Here is an 18,256-nt window from a genome sequence, read left to right on the forward strand (position 1 = left end):
GGAATAACTGTATTTGCCGTAGAAAAGAAGTCAGGGAGAATGATAAAAAATGGACAGAGATAATGTGCAAGAGAATGTTAAGCTTAAAACGTGAAACCTATAACTATGCATCTAATTTTGGTCTCTTTTATTTCCAAACATGAGGCAAGAAAGAATTAAGGCACTTAGGTAAATTAATAAATGTTACATGGGTTTATTGTACTTTAAATTTACACGTATTAACTGAAAGTCTCAAAACAGTTCAGACCAGATCTACAAAGTAAACATAATTTAAGTGTCAAAGAAAGGCTTTATGCCATTGGACGCTGGAAATTATTGAAGATGGTGGAACTGGAAACGAGACAGAAAAGGAGACAGGGGAAGAAACAGGGACGGGGGAAGAGACAGGCACAGAGGGACAGAAGGGTAAGAAAATTAAAGTAACAATGGAGTATAACGTAATTGGTAATCACTTTAATGTTTTTAGTGTTTAGAATAAGCAACATGGGAGGTGGATGTGATAAAGGAAAGCGTGGACGAGGATGGGAGGAAGAGGCCAAGGAGGAAGAGGTTAAGCCCAAGAAGAGGCCAAGGCCAAGGAGGCTTAAGAAAGTAAGAAATATTATGAAACATAATTATGACCACAAACGGCAAGACAAGGATTTGATATTATTAGTATACTTCCACACTCTCTATTACACAATTTCTTGTGATTGTAAATTGGAGTTATTTAGTTTCATCTTTACTAAATCAAGTAACATCAACGCACTCACTTGTATCACTTAGAAGTAAAATATTTATTATCTCACTTCACTATTTCGTCTTAGGTTACTCCAGTCATGAAGAAAGAAGTGTAGAAAGAAGACTGCAAAGACGAACAGTTAATTGTTGCCATTTTACATTTATATCTATACCGTACCAATACTTTCTGGTTTTATTTATAAATGTTTCTGGCAATCAAAAAATTGTTAGTTTCTCTCTGGCCTTAATAATACAAGTTTTATGCTTTAATATGGTACCTTTATTATGCATAATATTAGTGAAACTTTTTTGGTAATACTGCATCAAAGTGTGCACTTTTCTTCACAGTCAGTCATTCCAGCTGTATTATCACACTGTGTTCAAATAAAGTGATATTCAGAGTGCCAGTAACAATGTAAACAGTTGTTTACAGGATAAAGAAGTTATTTTCTGCTTGAGAATACCTAATGATTGCTTTACAATTGGTATACAGAAAGAAAAGCGGTACCTCCACGTCTATGGTCAGCCTGCTGAATTGTAACATCACTGGATTTCAAATTTCAGAATCCTAGGAAGTTCTTTTATACATGAAAGGGGCACAACATAACGAATTTAAGGAAAGATTGAAATAGAAAGATATTACTGAGTAAATCAACACTGATAGATTCACATGCAGAGGATATTGTTGACAACATAAAGTCTTATGAAATTCTGAGGTATTTTGTACATGTAGTGTTTTCATATTTACAGTGTATGTACATATAGAAATGCATTACAAAAGAAAGACAGTTTGAAAGACTACAGAACAGTAACACAGCTACTGTGAAGGCAAAGGGAAATGATGAGGTGTGTAAACGGCAACTGCAAAGGAAATTAGCACCACTGAAAGTCAACAAAAGTGTTAACATTTGCCGACTCCTATCACCTAAGTGTAAAGTCTGTTTTCATTTGAAAAGGAGTATATACCAGCGAAACAATCACTTTTGATTATCCGTTTACTTTTTTTACTCAATACAACTTTGTCACTTTCACAAGGCTCCACCTCTTCACAAAATTCACTTTCCTCTTTATCATCTGTCTCCTCTATCTCTGAACGGCATTATCATTCTCATCATCATCATTGTCATAGATATACTACGCGGAACAGGAAAAAAAACTGAATCACATGACTTATATCCTGTAGTTGGACATTGCAAATGTGAAAGAAAAGTTACCTGGTTTTGTGGCACTGTAACTGTGCAACAGAAGGAATCCAGAGGTAGTAATTAGTCTTACTTGTAGCCATATTTCTTTACCATGTTAATTGATTAATGAATTTTGAAATCATAGGGACTACAAGCAATTTTTTCACAAATATTTTTTCAAGAGACAAAAGGTTGTGACACTGTTGGGAGCATACTGCTACTTGTATGAAACTGAAACTAGTTTGTTTTAGACTATCGTTATATGATTTGTGTTAGTCAGACATAATTGTAACTATAATAATTTTAAATAATTTTGTTATTATTTTATTTATTTTAATCAGATATATAAACCTTTATCTTGCAAGCATCTATAAGATGTAATGTGAGATTGTGGTTCTTCTAATGGAGAGGTGAATATATAACAATGTATTACGGAAATGAATATCATTAACTTCAGCAAGTTTCAATGGTATAAATCTTCGATGACATGACTGAGCCTCATAGTCGTTCATAAATTTCTTGCAATATGCATACATATATAAACATAATACATACAATAACTCAAGTAATAGTACTCCAAAAGCACAACAACCGCTACTATAAAATAACGCAATACATTGCTTTGTAAATGATTTACACAGAATAAACGAAACAAAAAGGTTAAATCTTCATGTGTCCTTTTACTGTAGGTACAGTCATATATATAGACAAGAGTACTAAATATTATAGAGTAAATTATAGAGTCACCCACTATGGAGATGACAAAGAGCTGTCATTGTTATTATTAGATTGACACTCCTGTAAATAAGTAGAAGAAAAAAACAATAATGAAGGCATTGAGAATGGGTGGGTGTTAACTGTGTCACATGACTGTTATATCTTGTACTTAAAATTATGTGCTTTTTACAACTTTGAAAGAAAGGCAACCTAGTTTTGTGGGACTGCAACTGTGCAACAGAAGGTATCCAGAGGTAATAATTAGTCTCACTATGTAGCCACGGTTCTTTACCATGTTCATTGCTTGATGAATTTTAAAATTGTAAGCATTATGAAGCCATTTTTTGTAAGCACTGTTTCAGAGGACAAAATTTTTTGAAACTCATGTGCAAGCCTGTAGCAAGAACCTTAAAAGTGGTCAGGCCAAGATGTGGGTGTGTCAAGGTGTAGGTATGGAAACGAAGAGAACAAATAGGTTAAAAGCGTTTGTTGATATTTTTACTTCAGACTTGGTGAGGACCTGTTGGAAAATCATCTCAAATTGAAAAGCAGGGCTGTAGTACAAGAAGTATCCATTTTCAAGCTGTTGATTGACGTAAATGTGCTCAAATTTAGTAGTTATTCATTTAATTACAATAATAAATATTTTTAAAAGTTTAAAACGAGAAACACACCCATTAATCAAGCCATACCCCTTTACCACTCCCTTTTTCGGGCTGAAAACTGGTACGGCTCTGGCTGTACCAGCCGTACAGCTTGCTACGGCCCTGATGTGTTGGGAGTAAACTGTTACTTGTATGAACTGACACTAGTTTCTTTCAGGGCATCATTATGTGATTTGTGTTAGTCAGACAAAAATTGTACCTCTGATAAAATTAATATAATTTTCTGTTAATTTTTCATTATTTTGACTGTATTTATGTCTTATAATTGTTTTCCTTTTGAGTAATGTGGGAAGAAGGGAACTATGATTTCATATTTGTAAAAACTACGAATGGAAGAGTAAAGAAAAGTAGCTGATTGCTTCTCAGTCTCCATTGGTACTCCCTGTTACTTTATCTGTTCATGGGACTGATTCTGAGACTGATATTCAGTCACGTCTACAGTGCATTGTTAAGATACCTCTGTCACTATATACATCTTTATCTGCACATAATGGCAACCAACTGAGAGCAAGACTAGCTGACCATGCCGCTCAACTGATATCTCAAACATGAGTGCTCTCTCAAAGATCTTTCATCCTAACAATGGTTCATATATGTAACATTGTTTATACAACTACTGTAGCATTGGACTGTTCCTGGTTACTCTCTGTTGGGCATCATCAGATTGAAGCACTTAACTGAATTTTATTAAATGGAGTCTCTTCTTGACTTACCTGTCTTGATCACATAGTCAATTTTATAAGTCTTCTTCAACAGGGTATAGTATGTGTTGGCAATGCTGGTCCAAATTTTATGGGCCTACTTGATCATCACATAGGGCCATTTTTGAATAAATGTGACTATTTACAGCTGATTTTATGCCTCATTGAGAAATATAATGTTAACACTTATTAATCTGATAGGTATTACACGTAAAGATGCTGTGTTAATGTTACTTATGTACTATGAAAATGAAATTTTTAGTTGTGGTGCATGTGTATCAATAACTAACTAAGTAACTAGCCTTGCTGAAAGCCACCTATAAACTCTTAACAGTTTTTTCATTTAAAATATAGGTGATACTGTTGTTGCAAACTGTGACATGAGGACATTGCCAAATCCAACTGTTATTCATGCATCTTGTGATATAGTAATATCAAAGAAATTAAATTTTGGACTATGTGTACCATGTAACAATTACAGGTGAGATACCTTACTAAAAGCTGACTGCTGTATTTGTAAATCACTATAGAAACACACTATTTGCTCGTGTTACTTATGAGAAGAGGCCTACCACGCCAAATCTCTGGAGTAGCAAAAGCAGTCAAGAATAATATATATTCCTTCTACACAAAAAGTAAAGCGTATGCGACAATTTAGGACTGAGGACATAAAATTGAAGAGAAAGGTTTGCCAAACATGAAAAATCATATCATTTGTAAAGAAGGGATTGAATTGGACGAAGAAATGTGCTTTGGCTTTCAAGAAATAATGACTGAGCATGAGCCTGCTATTAAAATGTTCCAGAGGACTCATTCCATAACCTTTATTGGATGCAACAAAAGGGGCAGTTGCGAAACACAGAAATGGAATGCCTTGGCATCCACTGATGATTCAATGGTGCCTTTAGTTAGATCACTTGTCAAATAAAGCTTAATCTACGCTTAAAAATTCTGGTTGTTTGCATCTACCCTCTGAATTAACACTAAGAGATTACTCACATCAGACATCACCTCAATGGCATAGGCTTATTGCTTTGCTAATAGATGAGACGTACATAAAAGAATCATTGGTTTACAATAAAGATACGTGCAAATTGGTAGGATTTGTTGATTTAGGATCAGTCAACAATCATTTGCTATCCTTTGAGAAGTCTGTGTCTGCTAATAGTAATAATAGCGATCCTCCGGTACCAACCCTAGCCAAATCAATGATTTTTATATGGTCAGAGGGCTATTTACTGCCTTCCGTTTCCCTTTTGTACAGTTACCATGTTCTACATTAACTGGGGACATGCTATTTCAAGCCTTTTTGGGAAGCTAATTTACAGTTAGAAAGGATAGAGTTTAAAGTCAGTGCATTTATGTGATTTTAATCTCAACAATTTTAAAATATAGGTTGTGGCTACAACTTCATGTAGAGCTTCAGTTTACCGTAATATGGTTATGATGCATGACAGTAGTTTTGGGATTCTGTACAAAGCACTGAATATTTATTCAAAGGAAAGAGATACATTAATTTATTTTACCAATCCCCATATTTAAATAAGACTGTCAGAACCTGCTGAATTTGTAAAGCTCCTAACCTGTGGGTATTTTAATTATATTTGTATTCATTTAGTTTATTAATTCAGTGTAATCATAGATTAATGGAAAGTAAATCTCAAGGAAAGCCTTAGTGCAGCTATATGATATCGACAAAGGCAAAGGAATTGGGTTAGCTATGGTTCCAAAGCTCAAGTTTGAGCATATTCACTTGACACCATTCAGTGTGAGAGTCGACCTTGCTGCACAAGTAAGGTCATACATCAGTGAACCATTTATAATAAAATGTATAGTTATATTCTCAGGTGTCAAGTGAGTCAGTAGGAAAAGCAATGTGTCTTACAATAGGATCAGAAGCAGAGGAAACATCCAACATTCTGCTCATGTTTCATAAGTTTTTTGACACTTTGAATGTCTGACTTTCAAGGAGCTCGCGAGAGGTGTTTACACCCATAAAGGATAAAAATTAAAGATTGAAAGTATGTCATTGATTTCATTGGTATAATCTAATCATAGTGGTTAGAGAGTGTTTCTGCCGTACTTGGATGAGTGGGAAACCAGTGTTCATAGCAGAGAGGAGCTATCAACTGCTGTAAAACGGCCAATGGTCTTAAGCTCTGAAACAATCCTAGGTCTACGTAGAACAAGGAAACTACACATTATCTGAGAACTTTCTTAAGATTTGAACTAAATTTATAGGTCTAGCACTTGTAGAATTCGTCAAAAGCCTTAAAAGAAGTTAAAGACAAGGCACAAGCTTTCCTGAGCAATTTGACCCTCAAGAGATTTCTCTTGGCTGTCAGAGACAGAAAGAGGCAACTAATGACAATCCAACTGTCCTTCAGTTTCTTGATAATATTCAGACACTAAGGGTTGTGAATTCTTTTTCTCGGGTTCCAGGATGAGGTAACTGCTGGCAAAAGGAGATAAGTGACACTGATTGTGCTCCTTTGCTCAAGAGATGCAAATTAATAAAAAATATAACTAACTGAATTATGTTATAGGTGCAGTCCCATTTTTATAGGTTTGAATTCAAAACTTCTGCAAATTTGTATATCTTACTGTGTGTTTTAATTTTTATCAATTTCACTATGCTCTAGCCATTTCATTGGAATATCAATGTGAAATGTCATCAACTTTTAATTGCCTACTTATACTGAATTTGCAATGACGTTCCAACTGTCATTAGTTTTGTTTCAATGTTTATTTTTCATTAACACACATTACCTTTAATGTGTTCAGTGATAACTGAAGAACTTAAATTATGCTGAATTCACAATACAAATTTTTTTACATATAATTTATTTAATTAAAAACTACTCGTATGTCTTTCATTGAAAAGAAATTACATTTGAAAAAAATAAAATTTAATTGTAGTTTTGTATTGTTTGGGAGTTTTACGGTCTCAAGCTATAGTTTTCATTGAAGCCACCTCATTGCAGCAAAAGGATAGTTATAGTATGAATATGGATATATTGCTATGAATAACCATAATATATATTGTCTCATCAGCACAATCACGTGTAGTAGTTTTATATCATTTTAGTAATAATTTTTACCACAATTTAAATTCAAAAATGCCACGAAAAATTCAAGGTAAAATGTTTAAAGCTCTTTACATGGCTAGATGGACCACCAGGACAGAATCATGGTCTGCTGCTACATCTGTTTCCTCTACTAAAAGTACTAATATCACCAAAAACCTAGAGGTAATTCGGCTCCCACTTGGGCTCGCATATTATTTTTATGCTAGTCGTCCATATTCATTTTTGTTCGTAGCTATCTTTTTACTCTTTTGTTGGCATTTTTTATTACTAATGTAAAATTTTAATTTTTGTGGTAAAAATAATTACTATAGGCTTTTAATACTATGATGTAATCATAATAACATTAAAAATAATGGTAACAATTAATCATCACTGCATGTACATGGATGGCACATCTAACTATACTCCTTCCCTTTTTTGAAACTTCTAGTATTCTTTCTCTCATGTTTCCAGAGTTTTGTGCTTCCCTCACCCCTCTATGTTTCCAATTTTGTTTTTTTGTGTTTATTTGAATATTTATTATTATTAATATTTAGCCGTGTTTATAGAGCTGAGCATATACTATCTCTCTCATCTCTGTTACTTGCTCTTACCCTTCTCACACTGTAAAGATATGAGTAAATAAATAAACCAACCCCATCCTCGTTTATAATTTTGTCATTAAATGTGACCATAATTGACAAAAGGTACCATATGGCGGATAGGAAAATTGGTCTTCTTAGCCTAAAAATTCCAACTTCCTGAGCCCAACTATAAAATTACTTCAGAGCATGCAAAAAGTTACTATGAAACTTTTAGAAACAATAGATGTCTAACAGAGCCCTCACAGGTTGGTATTTTTTATTATAATGATGGATTTAAAAATCTGCTTTAATGTACCTTTTGTCAATTATGGTCACATTTTATTAGTGTACACATTGTAAATCATGACCTAGTTTGTTTTACGCTAATTATAGTCATATTACTATGATGTAAGCCTGTAACTCAATTTGATTTAATGTGTATTTTAGGAAGATTTTGATGCAGCTGCACCAAAGAGGGATAGTGAAAGTGATGATTTCGATGAAACAACAGAGGTCACACCTTTGCATTCTCCAACAAAGGATCCTGATTTCAACTTGGATACTCCTAAAATATGCAACTCTGGTGAACTACCTAATAGTACTTTAATTGTTTAGGTCAAGTAAGCAAAATGTGTAAATTTATTAATCAAATCAATTTAACTTCAACATGTGCCACACCATTATGTTCTGGTATGTTGAAACTTATTTCTGTTATCATCTTTTGTGCATGACAGTGGCAAGTTTAGCTTTTTATTATGATAGTAGTATTTTGAATAGGTCTGATATAGAATGTGATTTGGAAGAGTTTATTATTAGTAGTGTTAAATGTACTTGCAGTGTTAATAAATCATCACATCAGAGATTGTACCCACTAAATCCTAGAAACAGAGGTGAGTCTGCTGAAGAACATGACGTTAAATTTGTTAAAACTGATAATGCAAAACCTTATGCCATATGCGAAACCATTTGCAATATGCAAAATATTTTCCCATGATTGGATGAATTCTGCTGCTATATTGATACAGAATTATACTGGGGAGACTGTTAGTGTAGATACTGATCCACTTAAACTATTAAACATGCTGGAATATCTCATATCTGTCATAAAATGACAGGGGATGGTAATTGTTTTTACAGAGTTATTTTTAAAGCTTTGACTGCGACAAGACAAATCATATCCTATTTAGATTAACTATTTGCACTTTTATGACAATCAATGCCTTAGAATTATCCAACTTGATTTGTCACCATAATTGACAAAAGGTACCTTATGTCAGGTAGTGAAGTTTGTCTTTCTAGCCTAAAAAATCCAACTTCCTGAGCCCCATTTATCATAAAATTACTCCACAGGATGCAAAAAGTTACCATTAAACTTTTAGAAACAATGATTGTCTAACAAAGCACTCACAGGTAGATATTTTCCATTTTAATGATAAATTTTAAAATCCGCCATGAGGGCCATTTTGTCAATTATGGTCACATTTTGCAACACGTGTCATATTACTCGTGAAAATGCTGTAACTGCAATGAAGGCACATATATTAAATAAAAAAACTGACCAATTTGGTACATGGGCTACTGAGAATGATATTTCTATTGCTGCAACTGTACTTCAAGTATAAGTTCATGTTTCAGTGCTGTCAATTAAAATAGGATCCCACTCCTCGAATATTTTTACATCACTGTTTCATAACAAAAGTTGCCATTACATATCTAATTTTAATGTGTATATATTTCATGCAAGTGCAATGAATCACTTTGATTTGGTTGACTTTAACCTTACAGAGTAATAAGTTTCTGGTTTAGCCATCCATACTTTCATGTACGTTATGTTTTGCTTTATAAAGAAGATGCCAACAATGAAAACAGATCAGTTTGAAAGGTAAAATATCTAGTTGACATACATTGATATTTTTAGTTTAAATTAGGTTTGGCAGCAGTGCAGTACTACATCCACGTGGTGCTGCCTGGAACCTTTAGTATTATATGTGACCATATTTGACAAAAGGGCCCTTATGGCGGATTTTAAAATTGATTGTTATAATGGAAAATATCAACCTGTGAGTGCTTTGTTAGACAATCATCGTTTCTAAAAGTTTCATGGTAACTTTTTGCATCCTGTGGAGTAATTTTATGATAAATGGGGCTCAGGAAGTTGGATTTCTTAGGCTAGAAAGACAAATTTCACTACCCGCCATAAGGTACCTTTTGTCAATTATGGTCACATGTGTAATTATAACATAAATACTAGTGATGCTAAATGGCATATCCTATGAAAATACAGGAAATCTTTCATTTAAAAGCTTCAAGCCTGCATGAGCAAAAAGGTTTTGTCGATGTGGTATTTGCTAATACTAAATTCAAATAGTGGAATACAAGAGGAACAAATCGAAAATAGGCTATAACTTCAGCAACAATAATGCAAACTTGGCGGTGGATTTTAGTCCCACTTTGAAAAGAAAAGAACTAGTATACGCAAGTAATTAAACAGAATTTCTGTTAAATAAAGTATGGTTGTCAAAAAATTAAAGAAACAAGGGGGTTGTGTTCAACCATAGTAATAATAACTAATAGTTCAATTAATAATAATAAACGTTAATTAATACAGAAATAATTTATTCATAAATAAAATACAAAAATTTTAACCCTACTTTGCAGAAAATGATGCTAGGCAGACTGCAATATGAATATTGATTGCTCTACTACATTACTATGATGTAAATTTTCTTGATAAATATAAATAAGACTTTTCAGCTAGTATTGATTGAATAAATTAATGTCATCACAATTTAAAAATCTAAACTATGGATAATCATTTGGCTATTGCATTCCTTAATTTTTGTGATTCAGTACCATATCAAAAAATTAAAGTAATGTATATTATTCTTTTTAGGAATTGTAATTGAACTTGCAATGCTTGTGTCAGCTGGAACTAAGCAGTTTGGTTATCATACTTTAACTCTAATGTGTCATTCTAAAGGGGCAACACTCTTTCATGAAATTCTGCAAAGTAGGGTTTAAAATTTCTGCATTATTTTTATGCGTAAATAATTTTTCTATTAAATAATGATTATTATTATTAATTGAACTATTAATTATTATTATGGTTGAACTTAACCCCCTTTTTTCTTTTATTTTTTGACAACCGTCCTTTTTTTATTTCATAGAATTTTTTTTTACTTAATTGTTTCCATACTTTCTATTAAATTTTATTAATAATCCTTTTCATTGATAAGTATAATTAAAAAGAATTTTGAAGTAAGAACATTAAGAGCCTACTGCATTTGAAAAAAAGTAATCATACAATCATTATTTTTGAATTTTTGAATCATGATAGTCTAGCTCATAATTTATCAATTATTATAGACACTTACAAAGATCTATTGCCTTCTTTGAAACTATTTAAGTTTAGATTCAGCTTCAGTTGCCATTTTTCCGCTCTCATCTTTTAAACTTTTTCCAAAGTTTTCTTGTGAAAAATCAGCAAGTCAGTTCAGTTACAAACTTACATTACTGAGCTATCATTATTTTCATAATTATAGTTTATTGATCATGATGAGCCTCATGGAAGTCCTCCTCCACCACCTTACAAGTAGATGGAGTGCCTCCACCAACACCTCCAAGAGGTCCACTACTACCACTACCTCCCGGAGGCCTGCCACCACCTCCACCAGATGATGCTAGTCCTCCTCGTCCTCCACCACCACCACCAATTCCTCCACCACCTCCAGTAGCTGGAGGTCATCCACCATCTGCTGGAGGTCCTTCACCACTTCCCCATGCTGCTGCAGCATTTCATCCAACTGGAGATGTTTCTGCTCTGCAAAGGCAGAGACAAATTCTGATTTGGCTACTTCAATTGAATAGACAAATTTAATTGTAAGATTTTTTTAGCTATGATCTGCAGTTTATATAGATACCAATTAATCATCTCTCTATTTCATTTTACTATAGTACAACAATCTTCTGAGGGCCAGACCAAGTAGCAGGGGCCGGAGCAGGAGGAATAATAGTAACGTGACAATAAACTATAATTTATATTAGACTTATATGTACATGTAAAAAGTTAACTTTTTAAATTAAAAACTTTAATAAAGTCAAATATTTTGAAGCATAAAGCCAAAACAGAAGTTATAATAGCAATGCTTAAAATTAGTGTGTTTGTACAACAACGCAAAACAATTCAATACTTGAGCTTCAATATTTTTACAATACCAATACATGTGATATACATTACTTAATTATATTAGCGAGTGCAGTAAATACTTCCATGGCCATGGTTAATCAGATTATCAATATTAATCATGATAAAGATTTAGAGCCTTAGATCATAATCTATAAGACAATAATGAAACAATATGAAATCTCACAAAATTTTACATGTATCTTACCACATACCGTAGGTCGGGTTATATTCACGGCTGCTTATATTCGCGATTTTTTCCCGCGGCTAGCAATTGCATAGCAACTAGATGCTATATTAATTGAAAACGATGTGTTATTGAAGCACGGCACTCGATTGCATTGTTCTTGAGTTGTTATTCTTCTTGCTGTTACTAATCCTTAGACTCTTTGAAGCTGCTTTAGCCAGTTCTTTTCAGAAATACTCTACTCACTCGGCCTCACTGTGTTTCGGGACTTTCCACCCATTTTAGTTAGTGCTTTATTAACTTTGGTGTGGTTTATAATCATGACCGACCGACCAGCACTGATTTTGTAGCGAAGAACTCGAAAGTAGCGGTCCATCTACACAATAAGATAACAAATACAGAACTGGAGTCTGGATGGCTCTACTCAAACTGCTCAAGAGTAGCTAATTACCTGCTGAACACCGTAATTGTATAAACACTTGGTCAATTGTCATAGCAACAATTAATTTGTTTCCATGGTATTTAATTGAACTTCTTTATTAGTTTTTATCACCGTGAATATTAGCAGCCGCAAATATAACCTGACCTACGGTATTCCATTTCTACGATGACAATGTAAAACATACATGCATGCAGGTGGTACCTGGTGCCTCCTGCAGTGTGGTACAAATACTCATCAAGGAACTATAACGAACACAATGTTACAACGATGATTATTATCACAGAAATTAATTTAGTTACCACAATCCATATGAAACAATAGCATGAGACATTCACTATCCTATGCAAGTATTACATTACACCTAATTGCTGAATCATTAATTTGCTTCCCGATAACATTCGCTTTATACTTTAAAACTTTCTTATTCTTTGATGATAAATTAGCTATACTCTTGGAAGATTTTGCACATCGACTCAGTTGCCGTACAAAACTCTTTCATGTAGGTGATGTTACAGGATATGATCGATATCCACTTTTATAGCCAATTCCAACCTAAAAATAAATATTAATTTACAGGTATTTCTACATTAACTTACAACAATTGGAGGAGACTTAGGAGGGATAGATTCGGGGACAGAATTATGAATGATACATTGACGTTTAGTAGCACCATGCAATGCTGATTCTTGTGATGCCAATCTCTTCCTAGTAGCTAGAGTTTCACTGTTGCTTTGTTGACTAACTAGAACTGAAAGGGATGCAGATGTTGCCTCATAGATGTGCTCATCTTTTTCCAAGTGTTTAAGGTACACTTTGGAGCAAGATCTGCAAACAAAAGAACAAATGAGAGCATCTAGATCAACTTCCCAACTGTTTTCCTGACATGTAACAGAAAGATACATCTTTAGTAGTGAATATACACTAGCCTGTTTTAAAGCTGGTTCTCCACAAGGAAGATAGTTAGTGCCATCTACCAATGCCATTTTGATTAAGACAGAATGACACGAGGATGACGCTACAATGACACACGCCTGAAATTGGCTGTGTGCGATTCTGGACACAGAACAAGACATCTTAAGCCATTGTACTGTTGATTTCAGTTCCGTTTAAACGGAGCGTGTGTAGTGAGTATCTCTCTGTGAATATGTTCATTAGGATCACGTGATCTCCACGCATACGCTCCGTTTGAAAAGATCCGTTCGAAAGGAACTGCAATCAACAGAACCAGACCCTTTCCCGCCATCTACCCCAATGACTGTAGGCTGAAGAATGGTCTGGCTAGCGAGACTAGTGCATGAACTTTATACAATTGCTTTGCTTGCACATAAGTAATAGACTATGGCTTGTTTAGGCTTGCCCCTTTTATGTTTCACATTAGTGTAGTGAACTTACCTTTAAATCATTTGCAGCTGTAAATACCTGTAAGGCAAAGTAAAATAGAAACATCGTCAACAGCAATGTTTTACGAGTCTTGCATTGTGGAAATGCACATTAATAGACCACATGAATACATTCCAATGTGCAAACAATTATTTTTGTATTGTTAATGTGAACATGCATGCAGAAAACAAAAGATGCATTGGCAAGCATTCCTTTATATTCAGTAAAGAAAGTACTTACTGTGGCCATAACAAAACATTACTTTACATTTAATAAATCAATTAATTTAGTTACAACAATCTAAATACAGAATTGCCTTTCATTATGCACAATCCAATATCAAGCAAAAGCATTGCTGAATCAGCAAATCATTTCCAGCTGTAATGATCTGTAAAGCATAGTATTAGAAACATCTAAAGCAAGCAATGTAAACTCACAGGCTAATAATAATAGCACAAACAGTAATGGTGAACAAGCTTTATTACCAATCACATCAAACCTCAATATTTAACACCACATTGTAGTCCTTGTGCCAAACAAGTACCTGTACAAAGTACGAATGTGACATACTAACTAATAATGATAATGGTAGCATTTATAATGTTTCTGATTGGATCATACATGTATGTGCATGCATGTATTTTAGATATAATATTTGTTGACTAATGATGTCCTTAATTAAGATATTTTGATGACCTGCTTACTATAAAACATCATTGAGTACATGAAGAATTTGCAATAAGAAAAAAAATTTTTTTTAATGAGAATTAACATGCACATGTTACAACAATCATCAATAAAAGATACGCAACATCAGCTTTCAAGCATTTAATATGTGCACAGCATTGATGCGGCATCATTCAAATGTGTAACATCAGCCAGCAAGCATTAAATTAATAATGCGCAGAGCATTCACAGCAAAACTGGGCTGACTGCATGTTACCGTATTTTGAAATCTACAAGCCTGTGTATTGTTAATATACGTAGAGGAGGCGAAGACAGTTCTAGCCTGGAGACAGGTACCGTCACTAGACGTGTTCACGCATAATGTAGACGATAGAGAGACAGTAGATAGACAAAGCTTGTCCCGTACGACCCACCGTCTGTACAACTATTAAATAAATTAAACATACTTCATTAATATCACATTCAATTATAAATAATAATAAATTAAACTTAATTAATAACTCCTTCAATAATACAGTAATAATTATCAGTTATCTTCATCCAGACTCCAACAATCATCACAAGATTCGCCAAAAAGAACTTTTTTCAATCCTTCTGCAGGAAGACAATGCTGAGGTCTTTTGCCTACGAAAGAACTACAATAAAACACTACTATACAATCCTAATTTGTATTACTAACTAATAATTATTAAAAAAATTTTGTTTACGTACAGCCATGTATTACCTTTGTCTCTAGTCACTCGTGGGATTGCAATTGGGCTTGAAATGATAGCAGAATTTATATAAAAGTCATAATAATAAAGTCAAATATAGTTGCAAGTACCTGGCTGTGGTGCTATGAAACTTGATGGTGTATTTTACTGTGTTGACGATTGTCGACCTATGAAGGAAGGAATAAAATGAAAATAAGACTTTATTATATATAACAATTATGTACCCAATAAAGGAGATATACTGGAATGACACTAGGTGCTACTTGGTGATTCTAAGTTTAGATACAATAATGATTAAATTAAATGACCACTATATCCTACCTAATGAAGACAAAAGTGGCCGATTACTATGAACAGGTGTTAATGTAGAAGTGGACTCTATATATTTTGGTGGTAAAATAAAAATGGTATATTAATGTACCATTTCTATATATTTTGGTGGTAAAATAAAAATGGTATATTAATGTACCATTTCTGGAAGTTGGTTTAGTAACAAACTGTGATTGCTCAAATAAAAGAACAGTGATAAGAAATAAAATTATGATAATGTTTTCTATCATAGGATGAATGTTAGGAGACTGTAAATTTGGATTTTATTCATTTTCTTGCTCTAGAAAGAACATAATTGATAGTATTATGTTAAAAATACATACCAGTGCCAAATTGTGCTTGAACTGCCCAAGATGGAGCACTGAAGGAGTACATGTTGTCAAAGGTTGGCTTGATGTTCTTTTGTAGCGTACAAAACCACCCACTCGTTTTCCTGCTGCAGAGTCTTTCTTACATAAACGACTGTCAAGTTTCATCATCAAGCTATTGAGGGCGAAATGTATAAAAGTATAAAGTAACAATACATGCATAACACTATGTATAGCTGGTATATATTCCGTCCTCATTCCTTGTGGAACTAATATTTTCCAAACAAAAAGTGTTTCCTCAATAACATGTGAAAAACTCCATTCCTGCTTAGAATGATATTTTGCTGGACAAAATATACCTGCTAAACTGGTAAACTAAATTCTAGACTCAATTACTAACATTAAATGAAACACCAAAGGTGCATGGCCTTGCCCCTAAATCTGTTTGGGAGGTGTTAGGCTTAGCTAGCCTAAGCCAGTATATTTTAATGATAAAGATCAAAAGTGACAGACTGGGCAAGTGTCAAAAGTATGATGGAACTCTGAAGTCCCTGCAAAAATTGGTTTATCAATTTCTACTAGCATCTCAAGATTTATCACTTATTGATACACTATATTTATACTAACTGCAGTCTCATTTTTAAAAACAGTATCATGCATGGTTCCAAACCACAGCTTTTGTTGTGGCCACTATCTATCAAAAACATACTGTACAAAAAGTTTAGAAAGTGTGCTCCTGAGGGCAATGGATTGTGCTTCTGAGGCGAAGAGATTATAATAACAGCTATAGCTTCCTTGCTGCAGTTACACTTCCTCTTGCATGCTTGCCACCAGAAGTGGCAAGCTAAGCTGTTCAACTCCAAGCTTGGAGGTGTGGCACTAATTATCAATAATGCATGCAGCAAGACCATGTGAGAAGGAAGCTTCAAATTTTTTCTCTTCTTCTAAGCGCTATAAGATGTCATAATGGCACAAATACTGTTGCCTAAAAATTGAGTTAAGAGATTTTGGGATCCTTAGACAAGCGAACTGCTGCTACTGCACTTCAGCCGAGATGAAATTCGAGTAGCTATAACTCACCAACAAGAAAGATTTAAAGAGTTCCGCACATATTAAATGAAGTCTTAATCTACTGGAAAAGAGTCTCATTCTTTTCCAGAGTAATACCAATACTGCTGGGCATTTTCTCTTGAGATAAAACACTTCTACTACCTAGAGCTGCTTTCTAAACATATCGAAGCAGTATAGCAAGACTTTTCCTAACAAAAAAAGCTCTTACTGATTTAGAGAGTGCGACTGAAAGATATACTCAAAAACAAAAGCTAGCACACAGAATCAATGTATGACAGACAGACAAACCAAGTACCTAATCCTCGCCTACGCCAAGCTGGGCGAGACCAATTAAACTGAACAATAGTGTACCAATGGATCTCCAAAGAGGAGAATAAACTGTATCAGTACTCTCTTTTTCACTATCAGAACATTCCTGTGACATGTATTGATATGTGATCATCTTCCAATATTTCTTCTCAGAATCTCCTTTCAACACACTTTCTTGCCTATTATAAAGCTAAAAAAAACGGAGAAAAAAAATGTTATTTCACATGGCATATGCACAAAGTCATTTCTAAAAAATAATGTTAATTTTTAATATCAAAACAATCATCTTAATTTTCCTTACAGTCTGTTGCCGCTGAGTTGACTTTGTTTTTCTGTCATTTTGCTTTTTCTTTTCAATTCTTCTAGGCTGGCTATCCAACAAAATTCTCCTACGAGATTCATAGAATTTGTACACACATCCTTACCATAAACCCTAATTGGTTACAAGTGGAATAGGCTACCACTTTTTTAAAATCATTTTGTACTACACCCGTTGTAGCTGCAAGAAGGCTGTTAAAGCCCCGATAATGGTTACAACTGTTAACGCCATCGAAGATTTCTCACACAATTGGCCAGATCTTATTATTAAATACACCCCTGCAGTTACCATTGTAGCTGCATGTATTAATGATGAATTTATCATCTTTTACGAGGGAGGCAATACCAAAGCGGTATTGTCAGTACTACTGTCTACATCAACATTTTTTTGGGGGGCAAGGCTTATTTAAAGCATTGTCATCACAAATTTTAGGGCAATTAGACTTCTTTAAATCAGTACTCTTACGTTTATTGCTACAAATGGTACTGTTACTAGTACTTTGTACATGACTTACAGACACCTTGGCATTCTTGCTACAAGGTACACCATCATAAATTACACCAGTCACTTGAATCTTTCTCTTTTTTCTTTACTTTTCTTGATTGAAGAAAGTCATTCAGAAATTTACTTCTGAGGCGGCTAATTTCGTTAATGCATGGATTACTAACTTTAACAGGGATAGGATCAA

Source organism: Amphimedon queenslandica, unplaced genomic scaffold, assembly GCF_000090795.2.
Source record: "Amphimedon queenslandica unplaced genomic scaffold, v1.1 AMPQUscaffold_13517, whole genome shotgun sequence".
In the NCBI taxonomy this organism is placed as follows: Eukaryota; Metazoa; Porifera; class Demospongiae; order Haplosclerida; family Niphatidae; genus Amphimedon; species Amphimedon queenslandica.